Genomic DNA, 17753 nt, shown 5'->3' with positions numbered 1-17753 from the left:
CTGAGTAGCTGGGATTACAGGCATGTGCCACCACACCCAGCTAATTTTTGTATTTTTAGCAGAGACAGGGTTTTGCCAGGTTGGCCAGGCTTTTCTCGAACTCGTGACCTCAGGTGATCCACCCACCTCAGCCTCCCAAACTGCTAGGATTACAGGTGTGAGCCATGGTACCCGGCCTATGTTCTTGTTATTGAGTCTAACAAAGAAAACCTGAGATAGGACAGATAATCTCTTCATTTTCCAGATAAGAAATGAAATGCTCAAACCATTAAATTACTTGAAGAATCTTAAATCTGGTACATAACGTGCCTGGCCCTAATACCAAGACAGACAGTGATCTAGACCATCAGTGGTCAACTGAGTCATTGCTGCAGTCTAAACAGTGTCTTCTTTATCCACTGACCATCTGTGTCTTAGGAGAGGTAGGAATGAAAAAGTGAGAATTAGAACAACACTAAGTGCCTGACTCAGGTTTCAGTTAATTATTCTCTATTCACAGAGAATTCTGTATTCTCTATTAATAATTCTAGCCAGTGAGTAATTTGTCTAAAGCCTTACTAAGCAAAGTCTGGTCCACAAATCGGTAACATCAACATCGCCTGAGAACTCATTAGAAATAATGAATTCCAGATCTCATCTCTAACCTATTGACTCAGTTTACATTTTAATAATAAGATGACTTATATATGCAAAGTTTGAGAACTGGTCTAAGAGGTACCAACATTCAGAGCTGTAACATGACCACTGAATATAATAAAAGCAGATAAAAACATGTGAAGAGAAGGATAGATGAGAGGCCAGATTTCTTTCACATAGCCATTCATTCAATTTTTATATAACTAATGCTTTCCAGTGCAAAGATAGAAGACCTTGTGTGTGTCAAGCATTAGGGCTAGACCATGGTTACAAAAATGCCATCAAAAAATAGATTGGTAGTACTCTCAGAGCAGGAGTTAGGTTTTGTTTTGAAAGATGGAGTCTCCCTCTGTCGTCCAGGCTGGAGCGCAGGGGTGAGATCTCAGCTCACTGCAACCTCTGCCTCCTGGGTTCAAGTGACTCTTCTGTCTCAGCCTCTGGAGTAGCTGGAACACATACCACCACACCTGGCTAATTTTTGTAAAAAGTAGACATGGGGTTTCACCACGTTGCCTAGACTGGTCTTGATCTCCTGAGCTCAAGCAAGTTTTTTGTTTGTTTGTTTTTTCTGAGAGTCTCGCTCTGTCACCCAGGCTTGAGTGCAACGGCATGATCTCGGCTCACTGCAACATCTGCCTCCTGGGTTCAAGTGATTCTCCTGCCTCAGCCTCCTGAGTAGTTGGGACTACAGGTACCCACCACCATGCCTGGTTAATTTTTGTATTTCTTTTGTTTAGTAGAGATGGGGTTTTGCCATGTTGGTCAGGCTGGTCTCGAACTCCTGACCTCAAGTGATCTGCCTGCCTTGGCCTCCCAAAGTGCTGGGATTACAGGCGTGAGCCACCACACCCATCCTACAGGTGCTAGGTTTTTAACTCATTTTACTCCCTAAGTTTCCCTAGATTCATCTCATGTGACTAAAGTACACTTATGTCTCAATCCCACCCCTAACTATATACCCTAATTTTGGTATCATGGAATAGTAATAGAGGAAGTTAGACCCACATACAAAAAAAAAAAAAAAAAAAAAAAAAAAAGACATTAAGGCACTGAAATCTCAAAGAAAGATCAAACAAACTAACAAACTCAGGTGTAACAGAGACGCCAAGTCTGATTATGAGAAAAGTAATCACAGGTTTGAGATTTGATATTGGGTAGCCTCCCACAAATCTTATTCACTCTGAGACCCCTGCAAGGAGGTGGTCATTAGCTTCGGTTATTAGAAATCAAGATTATATGAAACGTAGCCGTGGTTTCAGCTGGTTTCAAGTCTGGCACTAGTTTTGCTTAGGAAAGGGGTCTCACAAATACCTGCCTTAAAGTGCTTCTAAGCTGAAGTAAAACACAAGGCTGCGTTTCTCAACTCAGCCCTATTGAGATCTATAACCACGGAGATTTTGTTGTTGTTGGTTATACATTGCAGAATGTGTAGTGGCATTCTTGACCACATCCACTAGATACCAGTGGCAAACGCTGTTGTGACAGCCAAAAATCCCTCTAAACATTGCCAAATGTGCCCTGGGGGGCAAAACCAGCCATTGAGAACCAGTATTCTAAAGTAAAGGTGGAAGTGAACTAGTGCATGGTTACAGATCTAGGAGAAAGTCCAGAGGCTGCTTTATTTGGCAAACTTCTCAGACTGACATTAGACACAGCTGACATCACTCTGGCACACTGACCCAAACCGATTTGAGTGTTTTCATTTCACTGGTTCTCTCATCATCTTATTTTAAGGCACGATACATTCCTAGTCCTTTTTCCCTGGCAGCCAAAATTAGATAGACTCAGAGTAACTTGCCTAAGTTCATGCAGCTAAGTACAAAGCTGGGGGGGCTCAACTGTTCCCCAAACTTCAGTATATAGAGGAAGCAATTAGAACTCATCCAAATTTGGCTGCTCACCATGTAATTTTCATTCTATCTGTCCAGCACCATGGATAGGCCAAGAGAGCCTGTAACCTTCCCCAGAAACCCAGAGATCTCTAAGGTAGCCCTTCCTTTCCCAGGTTCTCTCAAATTATAGGAGCCCCAGTTATGTTAGAAACATGGGTCTCACCTAGAAGAGGGATAATGGCACAAGATAAACTAAAACTGGAGAACCCTCAAATTGGTTTATAGAAAAAGAAAATATTTTGAGCACAGTTTATGTGACTAGAAACAGTCATTTTTTCTTAACTGAGTAATTAGAAACAGGGAGCCCTACCTGTTGGTTTATAATCAGGGAGAAAAAGAAAAAAAAAATCTCAGGTTTTTACACAGCAGTGTTTTAGAAAGTAATCTTATCACTTCAAATCACCAACCTCTGAAGATATTTCTTATTCATACCTGGGTTGAGTCCAGAAGAATTCCAAAACAAGAAAGAAAAGAGGAAGGACCCGCCTAAGAGCACAGAGGGCTTCATTGCTCCGGACTGCAAAACACAACATAGGGAACGAGAAATGGCAAGGAGCTGGGGGGGGGGGGGCGTTCCTTGAGTGCTTATAAACCTTTGGCCACATTCAGCTGTCTGCAATTGCCCTCTGCTGGGGTAGCCCAGGGAAACCCCTTAGCATCTTCTCAAAGCATGGCCCATCAGCTGGCAGTAGCTGCATCACTTCACCTGTGCCATGGGCAACCTGGGAGCTTGTTAGATGCAAAATAACAGGTTTCACTCTAGACCTACAGTATCAATCACAAACTGCATTTCAACAAGATTTCCAAGTAGTTCACATGCATATTAAATTTGAGAGGCATTTTTCTTAGCATAGCTTTAGTCTGGGCCACTTGACTACCAACTTCTTAAACATTATTTTAAAATTAGAAATCATGGCCGGGCGCGGTGGCTCAAGCCTGTAATCCCAGCACTTTGGGAGGCCGAGACGGGCGGATCACGAGGTCAGGAGATCGAGACCATCCTGGCTAACACGGTGAAACCCCGTCTCTACTAAAAAATACAAAAAACTAGCCGGGCGAGGTGGCGGGCGCCTGTAGTCCCAGCTACTCGGGAGGCTGAGGCAGGAGAATGGCGTAAACCCGGGAGGCAGAGCTTGCAGTGAGCTGAGATCCGGCCACTGCACTCCAGCCTGGGCAATAGAGCGAAACTCCGTCTCAAAAAAATAAATAAAATAAAATAAAATAAAATTAGAAATCATGATGTAAATAAAGTTACTAAATCTATTATACATCTCTAGCTATATGGATGTGTCTCAGTGAAGGCCTACATACTACATGTGATACTTATTATTTAAATTATAAGGTACAAGAGCCGTAGGATTTAAAAAGCGTCAGGAGACTGACACAGGTGACACGTTTGTGATTTCCCCTCACCGTCATTCTCTCATTGTGGTTCAATTTTAAATTTCCTGAACTACTGATGAGTTTGAGCACCTTCTCAAACATTTGCTGACCATTTGGACACCGTCTCTTGTGAAATCACTTTCCAAATTTTCTATTTCATTGTCTGTATTTTAAAAATTAATTTGAAAGAGTCCTTTATATATTCTGAATATGAATCTTCTAGTTTATGTATATTGTGAATATCTTCTACCACTCTGTACTGTGATGGTTAATTTTATTTGTCAATTTGATTGGGCCACAAGGTGCACAGATCTTTGGTTTAACATTATTCTGGGTGTGTCTGTGAAGCCATTTTTCAGTGAGCTGAACATTCAAATGGGCAGACTGAGTAAGGCAAACTGCCTTCACCAATGTAGGTGAGCCTCATTTAATCTGTTGAAGGCCTGAATAGAATAAAAAGGTTGAGAGAGGGAGCATTCACTCTCTCTGTCAGACCACCTTCAGCTGAATCATTGGTCTTCTCCTTTTCCTGACTTGAATTTAGACTAGAATTTACACCATCAGCTCTGCTAGTTCTTAAGCCTTCGGACTTGGACTGGAACGATACCCTCAGCTGTTCTCAATCACCAGCTTGCTGACTGCAGATCTTGGGACTTCTGAGACACTGGGAATCACATGAGCCAAGTCCTTACTGTATATGTGTGTGTATACGTGTGTATGTGTATATATCTCACATATATATGATATATTATACAGACACATACATACATCTCATATTGATTCTATTTCTCTAGAGAACCCAAATAATACAGTAGGTGATCTTGTTAATTTCCTCATGGTGTATTTATTTAATGATAATAAACAGAATAATTAAATATTAATATGGTCTAACAAATTTTCCTTTAGAGTTTGTGCACTATTGATCTGAAATCCATGACAATTTTTCCAATATTCTCTTCTAAAAACTTTATAATGTTGCTCATGATATTGAGGTTTTAAATCTACTTGGAATTGATTTTTGTGAATAGAAAAGCATATTTGACCATATGGATAGCCATCTGGGGATTGAAATAATTTATTTATTTAAAAGTCTATCTTTATCCACAGTTCCGCAGTCTGTCTTTCATGAGTCAAGGTGTGTATGCCTATTTCCAGAGTCTCTGTTTCATTATCTATTTATTTATTCCTGTATCAATACGAATACATCCTGTTTATCACAGATTTATCTTGATATTGGTACTCCAATATCAAGTCCTCCTACTTTCTTCTTTTTAACTGTGCTGATTTTTTTTTGACCAATTATGTAAATTTTAAAACCAGCTTGCCAAGTTTTAGCAAAAACAAAAAAAAAAAACAAAACAAAAAAACCCTGTTGTTCAAGAGAATGAGAAGACAAGACATACACTGTTAGAAAATATTTGCAAAAGACATAACTGGTAAAAAGACTTCTGTTTTGCAGTGGGCAGATCTATGCAAACCTACCCCAAAGCCCAAGGAAGCTGAGGGACAGAAGAAAGTGGTTGACAAATCCAGTTTCTTAGAAAGAAACATTTAACAGGGCCTTAGAAACCATATAGCCATGTTTGTGCCTCAGTGGCACTGAGACCAGATGGTGGATCCCATGCCTTTTTCCCCTAGACCCAGAGAGGTCTACCATAGGGAAGGGAAATACGTGATTCAGAAGAGATGTGTAGGACAACTGAAGTACGATGACATGAAGGTTGTTTTGACCTAAAGGCAGGATTTACACACTCTTACATAGGTAGCAACAGATAAACTGGAAATCTCTTCTTGGAACCAGGGTTAATCAAAAGTCAACATGGCAAATTAGCATTCGAGATGTAGTTGCTTTATCTCCACAACTGTTATCCAAAATGCACAACGTACTCAAAGTTAACAATAAAGAATCAAACAACCCAATTTAAAAATGGGCCAAATACCTGAACAGACCCCTCACCTAATAAGATATGCAGATGACAAATAAACATATGAGAGGTTGCTGCATGTCGCCTGTCATCAGGGAAATGCAAATTCAAAGAACGAGATACCACTACACACCTATTAGAATGGCTAAAATCCAGAACACTTGCAACACCAGTTCGTTGCTGTGAGGATGTAGAGCAACAGAAGTTCTCACTCAGTGCTGGTGGGAATAGGAAATGGTACAGCCACTTTGGAAGACAGCTGGGTAGTTTCTTACAAAGGTAAATATACTCTTAGTGGCTGCTCCACCAATGCGCTTCCTGGTACTTACCCAAAGAAGTTGAAAACTCATGTCCACACAAAAACTTGCACACAAATGTTTATAGCAGCCTTAATCATAATTGCCAAAACCTGGAAGCAACCAAGATGTCCTTCAATAGGTAAATGGATAAACTGTGGTACATCCAGACCATAGAATATTATTCAGTGCCAAAATGAGCTATCATCACACCATGAAGAGACATGGAGGAACCTAAAATATTTGCACATTACTTAGTGAAAGAACCAAATCTGAAAAGGCTACATATGGTATGATTCCAACCATATGATATTCTGGAAAAGGCCAAACTACAGGAATAGTAAAAACATCAGTGGTTTCCAGGAGTTGGGTGGAGGGAGGGATAATTAGAGCACAGAGGATTTTTAGGACAGTGAGACTATTCTATGATACTATAATGGTGGATATAAGTCATTATACATTGATCCAAACTCATAGAATATATAACACCAAGAGTGAACCCTAGTGGAAGCTGTGGATTTTGAGTGATAATGATATGTCAATGGAAGTTCATCAATTGTAACATATTTACCACTCTGTGTGGGGGTGTTGATAATGAGGAAGGCCATTATATGTGAAGGCAGGGGAAATATGAAATATCTCTGTACCTTCCTCTCGATTTTGCTGTGAACCTAAAACTGCTATATAAAGATAAAATCTTTTTAAAGATGGTTGCAATTTTTATTCCCCTCCCTATGTCCATGTGTTATCATTGTTCAACTCCCACTTATGATGAGAGTGTTTGGTGTTTGGTTTTCTGTTCCTGTGTTAGTTTGCTGAGAATGATGGTATCTAGCACACCGGGGCCTGCCAGAGGGTGGAGGACAAGGGGAGAGAGAGCATTAGGACAAATACCGAATGCATGCAGGGCTTAAAACCTAGACGATGGCTTGAAGGATGCAGCAAACCACCATGGCACATGTATATCTATGTAACAAACCTGCACATTCAGCACATGTATCTCAGAACTTAAAGTAACATTTTTTAAAAATGGTACCCCTGTATAAGGCACTTACTATGAATGAATCTTGCAAGACTGGATGTCACTCTGGGTGAGTCAGGAAGTGAACAATGAGTGAATGTGAATGCCTAGGACATTACTGTAAGCTACTGGAGACTCTAAACACTTACACTTAGGGAGGGTCCATGTGGGAAGACATGTGAGTTCTCTAGAAGCTGAGAACTAGCCCCAGCCGATGACCAGCAAGAAAGTAGGAACTTCAGTTCTCCAGTTGCATGGAACTGAATTCTGCCAATTTAAATTGCCCCAAGAGCCCTGCTAACAACTTGATTCACTCTTGTGAGACTCTAGAGAAGCTAAATGAGCCACTTGGTGCCTGGACTCCAACCCTAGAAACTATGAGGTAATAAATGAATGTTTTTAGAAGCCGACAAATTTGTGGAAATTCGTTGCAAGAAAAACAAAGCTAATACACGATGTATATTCTTGTGTGGGGAACTTACCACATTTTTCCAACATTTTATGATGATTTGGGACTTTCAGATTTTGCATTCCAGTACCAAATTTATGCCAAAGTATGAATTTTGCCAATATCTTAGCTCTCTAACTTTATTTGCATTTACATTTGTTCTTTTGGAGCACATAGTCTAATAATTCTTCAGAAGGGGATCTGTATTATTTATTGTAATCCTTATTTGATATTTTGATGTCTTTATACCATCAGAGGATATCTAAGGTGAATAATACTTCAAGAATATATGTTTAGGCCGGGCGCGGTGGCTCAAGCCTGTAATCCCAGCACTTTGGGAGGCCGAGACGGGCGGATCACGAGGTCAGGAGATCGAGACCATCCTGGCTGACACAGTGAAACCTCGTCTCTACTAAAAAAATACAAAAACTAGCCAGGCGAGGTGGCGGGCGCCTGTAGTCCCAGCTACTCGGGAGGCTGAGGCAGGAGAATGGCGTAAATCCGGGAGGCAGGGCTTGCAGTGAGCTGAGATCCGGCCACTGCACTCCAGCCCGGGCGACAGAGCGAGACTCTGCCTCAAAAAAAAAAAAAAAAAAAAAAAAAAAAGTGTATGTTTAAATCTTTTTCTCCTCACAAATGAAATCTAGTTAGCCTGAATATGGGGGGACAGAGTAAAATAAATTTGATCACAATTACTATTATTCTGTAGACCTTTAGCATCCAAATTTACAGATAAGCCTGTACAAGTTAATAACCTTTTATAATGTAGATTTGCTGTGTGATTTGTAAATATTTGTCTCTAAAAGCAAGAAAACAAAATGGTGAAAACTCATTAGAAGTGACATAAGCAAGTAAGAAGCCAGTGAAACAGGCAGGATAAGATGCATTGAATATAGGCGAGTGAAATGCTAACCAGAAGGATAGATAAATAGAAAATAGGATGAAACATACAAGAGTATCAGGGGAAAGATAGAGAAAAAAATATTTTTTCCATCATGCGATCACTGACCAGACAACTCTGTAACTCCAAATTGCCCTCCAATTAGTAACATCTAGTTTGGTCCCATTCTGGCCCCATGTGTTCCACTGCGCCCCCCACCAAACACACACACACACACACAAAATCTCTTGGAATTATGTCATAGCTATCTCCAGTAACACTTACCACTGCATCTCTCTGACAGAGTAAATGCGTGCTATTGACCCTGAGTACCTTCTGTTTGTGGCCTTGCTCAATCCTCAGTGCTGGTCCTTTTAACCTCATAATTAATCAGTAGAGAAGGATGATACAGTAGGGAAAGATACAAAATATATGTACAGTATACACCCCAGGATGCTGCAAGTGTGGTCCTTCCATCCTGCTTGCCTCCTACCCTAAATGTGTTATCTTCCACCAGTGCCTACTTATTTTCCCTTGCCTCTTACTACAAGTTTTAAATTGATTTTATACCCCGTGTGATTTCAGCATCATCCTTTTGTCTATGAGCTTTAGGAGGTGCTGTGTCTTGCAGAGATGGCCTAATGTGCCTAAAACTAATAGTGCATTTTCTTTTTGCTTTTGATTTTATTTAAAATTTTCAAGTGTTCAATTTTTGTCTTTCTAGAATTTCAGCAAGCTAGATCTAACTCAGGAATATTTGGGTTGAAAGACAAGTAGGGAATATGTAACTTTTAAAATATAGGACATTCATTTACAGAAAGAATTACTGAAACTCAAACAGCTAAAATAAATTGTCCTCAATCTGATAGAAATGAATCACTCATGATGTTCTAGTGATGTAATCCCCAGAGAAGGAAAATAAAAAATAATTTCATATAAATTGAGATTAAAAATCATGTTCTTATATTCAGGGTTAGAGATATTCGACAGTATGTCAACGAATCCTCTAGTCAGTATTTTGTTAGAAAGGGAGAGGGGGTAAAGTAGAAAATAAACAGAAAAATAGAGGCAGGAAAGTAGAGTTGAATGAATAGCACTAGAGGAATGTATTCACTTACTCTACTACCCAAGAAGGAGCCACACTTGAGATATATTTCTGGACTGTAACTTTCATCTACTTTCTCATGAGAGAATTCAATCTTTATCCTATCTACAAGGTGGAAAAAAAGTCACTCAACACTTAGCTGGTGTTTTGCTGCCTCCTCCCCTTGGAATCTTCCTGGCTTCCAGGTCTCTTGCAGTATGAAAACTGAGGCAGGGCCGGGCGCGGTGGCTCAAGCCTGTAATCCCAGCACTTTGGGAGGCCGAGACAGGCGGATCACGAGGTCAGGAGATCGAGACCATCCTGGCTAACATGATGAAACCCGGTCTCTACTAAAAAATACAAAAAAAACTAGCCGGGCGCAGTGGCGGGCGCCTGTAGCCCCAGCTACTCGGGAGGCTGAGGCAGGAGAATGGCGTGAACCCGGGAGGCGGAGCTTGCAGTGAGCCGAGATTGCACCACTGCACTCCAGCCCGGGTGACAGAGCAAGACTCCGTCTCAAAAAAAAAAAAAGAAAGAAAAAAGAAAACTGAGGCAGGTGTCCCATCCTGGGATTGATTTAGTCCACAAAAGGGCAGGCTTTCCAAAAAGAGTCTGATTTTATCCTGGAGGTTACTTTCTCTTTAGTACTTGTATGAGGAATAAAGAACACATTGTAATTATGATTTCCTTGTTACTTTTGCCAACTGATTCCACATCCAGAGAAAAACAAGCATGTAGGTTTGAGAGGACACATGAAAGCACGTGATTTTTTTTTTTTTTACAAGATTCTTCAGATGTTACCACTTAATCCATCACTTTAAATATTTTCAGATATATGAACAAGAACTTAGACAAGATTCACTTTTGGTTCAATGTTGTCATAAATCGTGACATCAAATAGAATATTATTTTCCCCCAAAAATAGCTCCTTCATATGCACAAAGCGAATGAACCCAAATTTTCAAACTCACTTGAAATTACTACTGTATAGAAAATAAGTAAAACTGATACAAAAAGGAGCAAAAGAAAACTACAGAAAAGCCAGAAGCAGGAAACAGAATAGTCTACTTTTTTCAGCCTTACAGAGAGAACCTGATTTCATCTATGTTTACACATATCATTAGAAAGAAGTGAAATGGGCCGGGCGCGGTGGCTCAAGCCTGTAATCCCAGCACTTTGGGAGGCCGAGACGGGCGGATCACGAGGTCAGGAGATCGAGACCATCCTGGCTAACACGGTGAAACCCCGTCTCTACTAAAAAATACAAAAAACTAGCCGGGCGAGGTGGCGGGCGCCTGTAGTCCCAGCTACTCGGGAAGCTGAGGCAGGAGAATGGCGTAAACCCGGGAGGCGGAGCTTGCAGTGAGCTGAGATCTGGCCACTGCACTCCAGTCCGGGTGACAGCGAGACTCCGCCTCAAAAAAAAAAAAAAAAAAAAAAAAAAAAGAAAGAAGTGAAATGGCAATTAATCAAAAAACTATATACCACAGTATAATAGTTGCTGAGTCTCCACCCAGATTGTTGGGTAATGAGTACACCTTTACCCTTCACAAAATACAGGTGCCTGGAAAAATACCCTGTAAGTCAGGACTTCAGCTTTCTTTACAAAAGAGAAATAACTAGTCAAATATTCAAAACTTTATTTTTAAAGGTAGCCTTCACTACAAATTTAAAAGTCTGGGGAAGTTCCTTTTCACCCCATCCAAAGAGTTCATAAACACATGAAATAGAGCAAATTCATTTTTAAAACAATATTATTAAAACAGCAAAAGATAGCATCCATCGGCATTAGTGCAACTTCTGAAAGGTAGTGCAAAATCCTCAGGTAATCAGAGGACCGAGGTTACAAAGGTTGTCTTAACCACCAGAATTCAAAGCTTAATTCCTTTGCCTAGTTCAAGGAATAAAAATTACATAGTCCAACAAGAGAAAAAATTGCTCCTGTAAGGAAGAAAAAGAACAGGCAGTAGTACTGATTAGAAGCTTTTACATAAAACTCTTAGATATTTCACTGTGGCTCAACTAGGGAGGAATAAAGGGATTGAGAAAGAGGGAATTGATTTTAAACTGCATAATTTACTACAATATTATAATAATCCCAATTTTAAACTGCAGAGTTGACTACAATATTGTAATGATCCAAGTATAGTCAATGCAATACTTACATATAGCTATTATTAACAAATAATTATAAAATTTATATAATAGCATCTCAAATTTCAATTTAGGATGATTAATAGATCCCTGAAATAAGAATGTACAGGTTCTGTATCTTCTGGGATCTAAGGTCCAAGAACTATAGACTATATGAATAGTTCTTAGGACTCAACTTTCCATTCAAGAGTGGAAAGTTGATTTTAGCTCTTCTGTTGTAGGCATTTTGTCCTTGCAGAACAAAACGCAAGAGTTAACATGCATATCAATTACTGTCTTCATGGTAATTCCTGGAAATTTCTAGTCCCATTCTATAGTAATGTTGTAGTCAGATTTTCATTCTTTGGTTGATTGGGATTCATAACATGAATAACCATTGAGTGTTTCTTGCAAATTGGTCACATTTTACTCAAAATGGTAATGAGAAATACTATGACAGAATATATCCCTAATCACCACAAATGCATGGTAATGATGATCCTAAACTGGAATTATATGGGCACATGCTGTAGATATATGGTGTATGTCACCTTGAACCCTCACCTTTTTTCTCTTAATATAATGGAAAACATTTAGAGTACTAAATCAAAGTACTCACCTAAATAATACTCCTGGATACACAAATTTCCTGCTTGATAATACTGAGTTTGGACTGTTTTCTTAGATTTATCTGTATTACTCTGTATTACGTTTTGTTCAAGTAAAGGAGGCTTTCTGAAAAACAGGGAGAAAAACATATGCAGGGATTTGAGGCTGGTATCTACATTACAGTTATTTTTGCAATGGCTGGGAATATGAGAATAGAAATAAACTAGACATTCTCTCTTTGGGTTTTAAAGGATAGAACACCAAATCAAGTCACTTCATGTTGAAACAGAAATTTGCTATTTTGCAGAAGGATGAGGAAAAGTTTCTAACAGAATGTTAATTAGAACTTTCCATTACCCCAGAATTAGTGATTGTGACCCGGAGCTAAAATCAAAGTAGTTGCAAATGCTAGAAACTTTAAAATTTGCTGGACCAGATCTGGTATCTCTAAACATGTCACCCTATAGTCTATAGAAAATGATGAAATTCTGTTTTTGCATTCCTGGCCTGGTGGGTGAGGAGTCAACTGAAATACTCCCCCTTCTTTGTGAAGCCAAAGTAAGAGTGGTTTGTTTTTTTTTTTTTTTTTTTTTTTTGAGCCCACTTTATTTATTTATTTATTTATTTATTTATTTATTTATTTATTTGTAAGAGTGTTTTAAATGAAGACTTAGACACCGAGGATACCTCCACTGGAGACTGGCATCTCACTTCCAAGTAGCATCTGCTCATGTAGTAGGCTGGTGTGTCTTCCACATATACCTCTTTAGTATGCGGGGAACAAGATTGAGAAGTCCAAGAAGCAAAAAGAGTAGAGTGGAAGAGCCGTACAACCCCAACATTTGGCAGGTGCTTTCCTAACAATACCTGGGATTGAGTTATTTCTGAAGTATAACAACTAGCAATGCTTTATGCATGCAGATTACTAATTATCTGTGTAGGGCTCCCCAAGAAATAAGAGGCTCAATGATCAACAACCAAGTTAAGAGACTGCGGAGAGGTATCAAAAGTAACATCTGGGTGGAGCCGGTAAAGCATTATATAGATTGCCCCATCAAAATGTACACATTGGCATCTCTATGCCTTTAGTGAGCCCTAAAGACCCAAGCAAATTTGAGCAACATTTAGAGTGTATAGTAAAAACTTACTTGATCAAAGCTACTAGAAATGGATGACACCTGTGCCAGGTTGACACTCATCCTTCCTTTCTTTTTATCCTTTTTCTCTACCTTAACATGCCAAGGCAGTGAAGAAAGCAGAAGATAAAGTATTTATAGAGTAGGTTGAGCCCTCTTTTTCTCCAATCGTTTGTATCCAGGGCTGGCAGTAGTAAAGGAGGGGAACATTAAATTTGATATGAAATTGAGGTTTTCATTAAGCTTAATGTATCATAGGAGGAAAAGGCAAAAGATATAATGGTATGGGAAGAGAAGACTTTATAGAACAGAACTGAGCTGAGTTACTGAAAAAGAAATATAATCATTTACTTATTATGCTTTTATGTAGTTCAGATTATTCAAAAAGTAGATCATATTTAAAATTCCAACAGATACGTAATTGGGCCACGTAAATAACTGAGCCAAGAATGAGCCAAGGTACCTCACCTCTGCATCTTCTACATTATTCTCCCATTGCAGAAGTGTTCTTAAAAACAAGGAGAAAATGGTGGTCATTAGCAAGTCTTCATTGTTATAACTCTGGGTAAATCAGAAACTGACTCTGTTTTAGTTTGAAAATTTTGGAAGAAAAAAATCATTTTGAATCTCTTGGGCCATTCTCTTCCCTGGGACAATCAGCTGCAGAGTAGTGGTATGTTAATAGAAGAAATCAATAGTGCCTATGATAGCCTTGGGACTGGGCAGGTTGGAAGTGGTGGGTACAAAGAATGCCCAGAGAAAGGAAAGTTCACTCACAAAATCCTGTTAGAGAAGAAAGAAAAACCAGGCCAAATTCAGCTGATGCCCATCCACAGAGAGATCGTTTAAACTATCCCTAGCCAGAGGGGAATCACCAATCCCAGTAGTCAGAACTTGAGTTCCTGCGAACCTCACCACAGAGGGCTAAAGTGCTCTGAGTCTCTAAACTTGAAAGGCAGTCTCGGCCATAAGGACTGCAGCTCTTAGGTGAGTCCTAGTGCTGAACTGGGCCCAGAGACAGTGAACTGGGGGAACACATGACCTGCTAAGACACAAGCCATGCAGCTAAGGAGGTGCTGGTATTACCCCCACCTCTAAACCCAGGTTGCACAGCTTGTGGCTCCAAAAGAGAGTTCTTTCTTCCACTTGAGGAGAAGAGAAAGAAGAGTGGGGAGGACTTTGTCTTGCATCTTGAATACCAGTTCAACCACAGCAGGAGAGGGCATTGGTCAGAGTTGTTAGTCCCCTCATTCCAGGTCCCAGCTTCCAGACATTTCTAGACCCACCCTTGGCCAGAAGGGAACCTACTGCTTTGACAATGGGTTCCTTCTTTGAAGGATGCAGTCCTGGCAATATTTATCACCCGCTAACTGAGAAGACCCTGGGCCCTGAATTAGCAGCAGTGATAAGCAGTTACTACATTGAGGGCCTGGGGGGAGCCTATGAGACTTGCTGACTTCAGGTAGGACTTACCACATTACCAGCTGTGGTGACTATGGGGCAAAACTCCTGCTTGAGAAAAAAAAGTCCAGGACCAGACAGATTCACAGCTGAATTCTATCAGGCATTCAAAGAAAAATTGGTGCCAACCCTATTGGCAATATTCCACAAGATAGAGAAAGAGAGAATCCTCCTTAAATCATTCTATGAAGTCAGTATCACCTTAATATCAAAACCAGGAAAGGATATAACAAAAAAAGAAAACTACAGGCCAATATCCCTGATGAACATAGATTCAAAAATCCTCAACAAAATACTAGCAAACTGAATCCAAAAGGATATCAAAAAGGTTATTCACCATGATCAAGTGGGTTTTACACCAGGGATTCAGAGATGGCTTAACACATGCAAGTCAATAAATGTAATACACCACATAAACAGAATTAGAAACAAAAGTCACATGATCATCTCAATTGATGCAGAAGAAGGATTTGACAAAATCTAGCATCCTTTTATAATTAAAACCCTCAGCAAAATCGGCATAGAAGGAACATAGCTTAAGGTAATAAAAGCCATCTATGACAAACTCACAGCCCACATTATGCTGAACAGGGAAAAGTTGGAAAGCATTCCCCCTGAGCACTAGAACACTACAAGGATGCCCACTTCCACTACTTCTATTCAACATAGTACAGGAAGTCCTAGCCACAGCAATCAGACAAGAGAAAGAAATAAATGGCATCCAGATCAGTAAAGAGGAAGTCAAACTGTCACTGTTTGCTGATGATATATAATCGTATAGCTAGAAAACCCTAAACACCCACCCAAAAACCTCCTAGAACTGGTAACTGAGTTTAGCAAAATTTCAGGATACAAAATTAATGTACACAAATCAATAACTCTGCTATACACTAACAGCAACCAATCCGAGAATCAAATCAAAACTCAACCCCTTTCACAATAGATTCAAAAAAATAAAATAAAATACTTGGGAACATACCTAGCCAAGGGCATGAAAGACCTCTACAAGGAAAACTACAAAACACTGCTGAAATAAATCAAACAACACAAATAAGTGTTTCCATGGGATGGAAAACACATCCCATCCTTACGGATGGGTAGAATCAATATTGTGAAAATGACCATGCTGCCAAAAACAATCTTCAAATTCAATGCAATTCCCATCAAAACACCAGCATCCTTCTTCACAGAACTAGAGAAAACAACCCTAAAATTCAATGGAACCAAAAAAGGCCTGCATAGCCAAAGCAAGACTAAACAGAAAGAACAGATCTAGAAGCATCACATTATCCAACTTCACACTATACTATACGGCCATGGTCACCAAAACAATATGGTACTGGTATAAAAATAGGCAGATAAGCCAATGGAACAGAATAAAGAACCCAGAAATAAAGCCAAAAACTTACCACCAACTGATCTTCAACAAAGCAAACCAAAATATAAAGTGGGGAAAGGACACCCTATTCAACAAGTGGTGCTGGGATAATTAGCAAGCTACATGTAGAAGAAATGAAACTGGATCCTCTTCTCTCACCTTATACAAAAATCAACTCATGATGGATCAAAGACTTAAATTTAAGACCTAAAAACCATAAAGATTCTAGAAGATAACATCAGAAAAACCCTTCTAGACATTGGCTTAGGCAAAGACTTCATGACCAAGAACCCAAAAGCAAAAACAACAAAAACAAAGGTAAATAGATAGGACTTAATTAAACTAAAAAGCTTCTGCACAGCAAAAGAAATAATCAGCAGAGTAAACAGACAACCTGGAGTGGGAGAAAATCTTCACAAACTATACATCTGACAAAGGATCAATACCCAGAATCTATAAGGAATTCAAATCAGCAAGAAAAAAAAATCCCATCAAAAAGTGGGCTAAGGACATGAATAGACAATTCTCAGAAGAAGATATACAAATGACTGACAAGCATATGAAAAAGTGCTCAACATCACAATCATCACCACAATGATGAGAGAAATGCAGATCGAAACCACAGTGCGATACCACCTCACTTCTGCAAGAATGGCCATAATCAAAAAATCAAAACATAATAGATGTTGGAATGGATGGTGTAAAAAGGGAACATTTTTACACTGTTGGTGGGAATGTAAACTAGTACAACCACTGTGGAAAATAGTGTGAAGATTCCTTTACAAAGTAAAAGTAGATCTACCGCTCGATTCAGTAATCCCACTACTAGGTATCTACCCAGAGAAGGAGTCATAATACAAAAAAGATACTCGCACATTCATGCTTGTAGCAGCACAATTTGCAATTGCAAAAATATGGAACCAGCCCAACATGCCCATCAATCAACAAGCAGATAAAGAAAATGTGGTATACACATACCATGGAATACTACTCAGCCTTAAAAAGGAATGAAATAACGGCATTCACAGCAACCTGAATGGAATCAAAGACTATTATTCTAAGCAAAGTAACTTAGGAATAAAAAACCAGACATCATATGTTCTCATTCATATGTGGGAGCTAAGCTATCAGGATGCAAAGGCATAAGAATGATACATTGGACTTTAGGGACTCAGGGGAAAGGGTTGGGGGTGGTGAGGGATAAAATACTACACATTGGGTACAGTGTACACTGTTCAGGTGATGGGTGCACCAAAATCTCAGAAATCATCATTAAAGAATTTATTTATGTAACCAAACACCACCTGTTCTCCCAAAACCTATTGAAATTAAAAATTTTTTAAATTTTAAATCAGTAGCATTTCTATATGTCAACAATAAACAGTGTGAAAAATAAATTAAAAAGTAATCCCATTTACAATAGCCACACACAAAATTAAATATGTACGAATTAACCAAAGAAGTGAAAGAT

Source organism: Rhinopithecus roxellana, chromosome 15 (assembly GCF_007565055.1).
Source record: "Rhinopithecus roxellana isolate Shanxi Qingling chromosome 15, ASM756505v1, whole genome shotgun sequence".
Taxonomy (NCBI): Eukaryota; Metazoa; Chordata; class Mammalia; order Primates; family Cercopithecidae; genus Rhinopithecus; species Rhinopithecus roxellana.
This window is presented reverse-complemented; position numbering follows the sequence as displayed.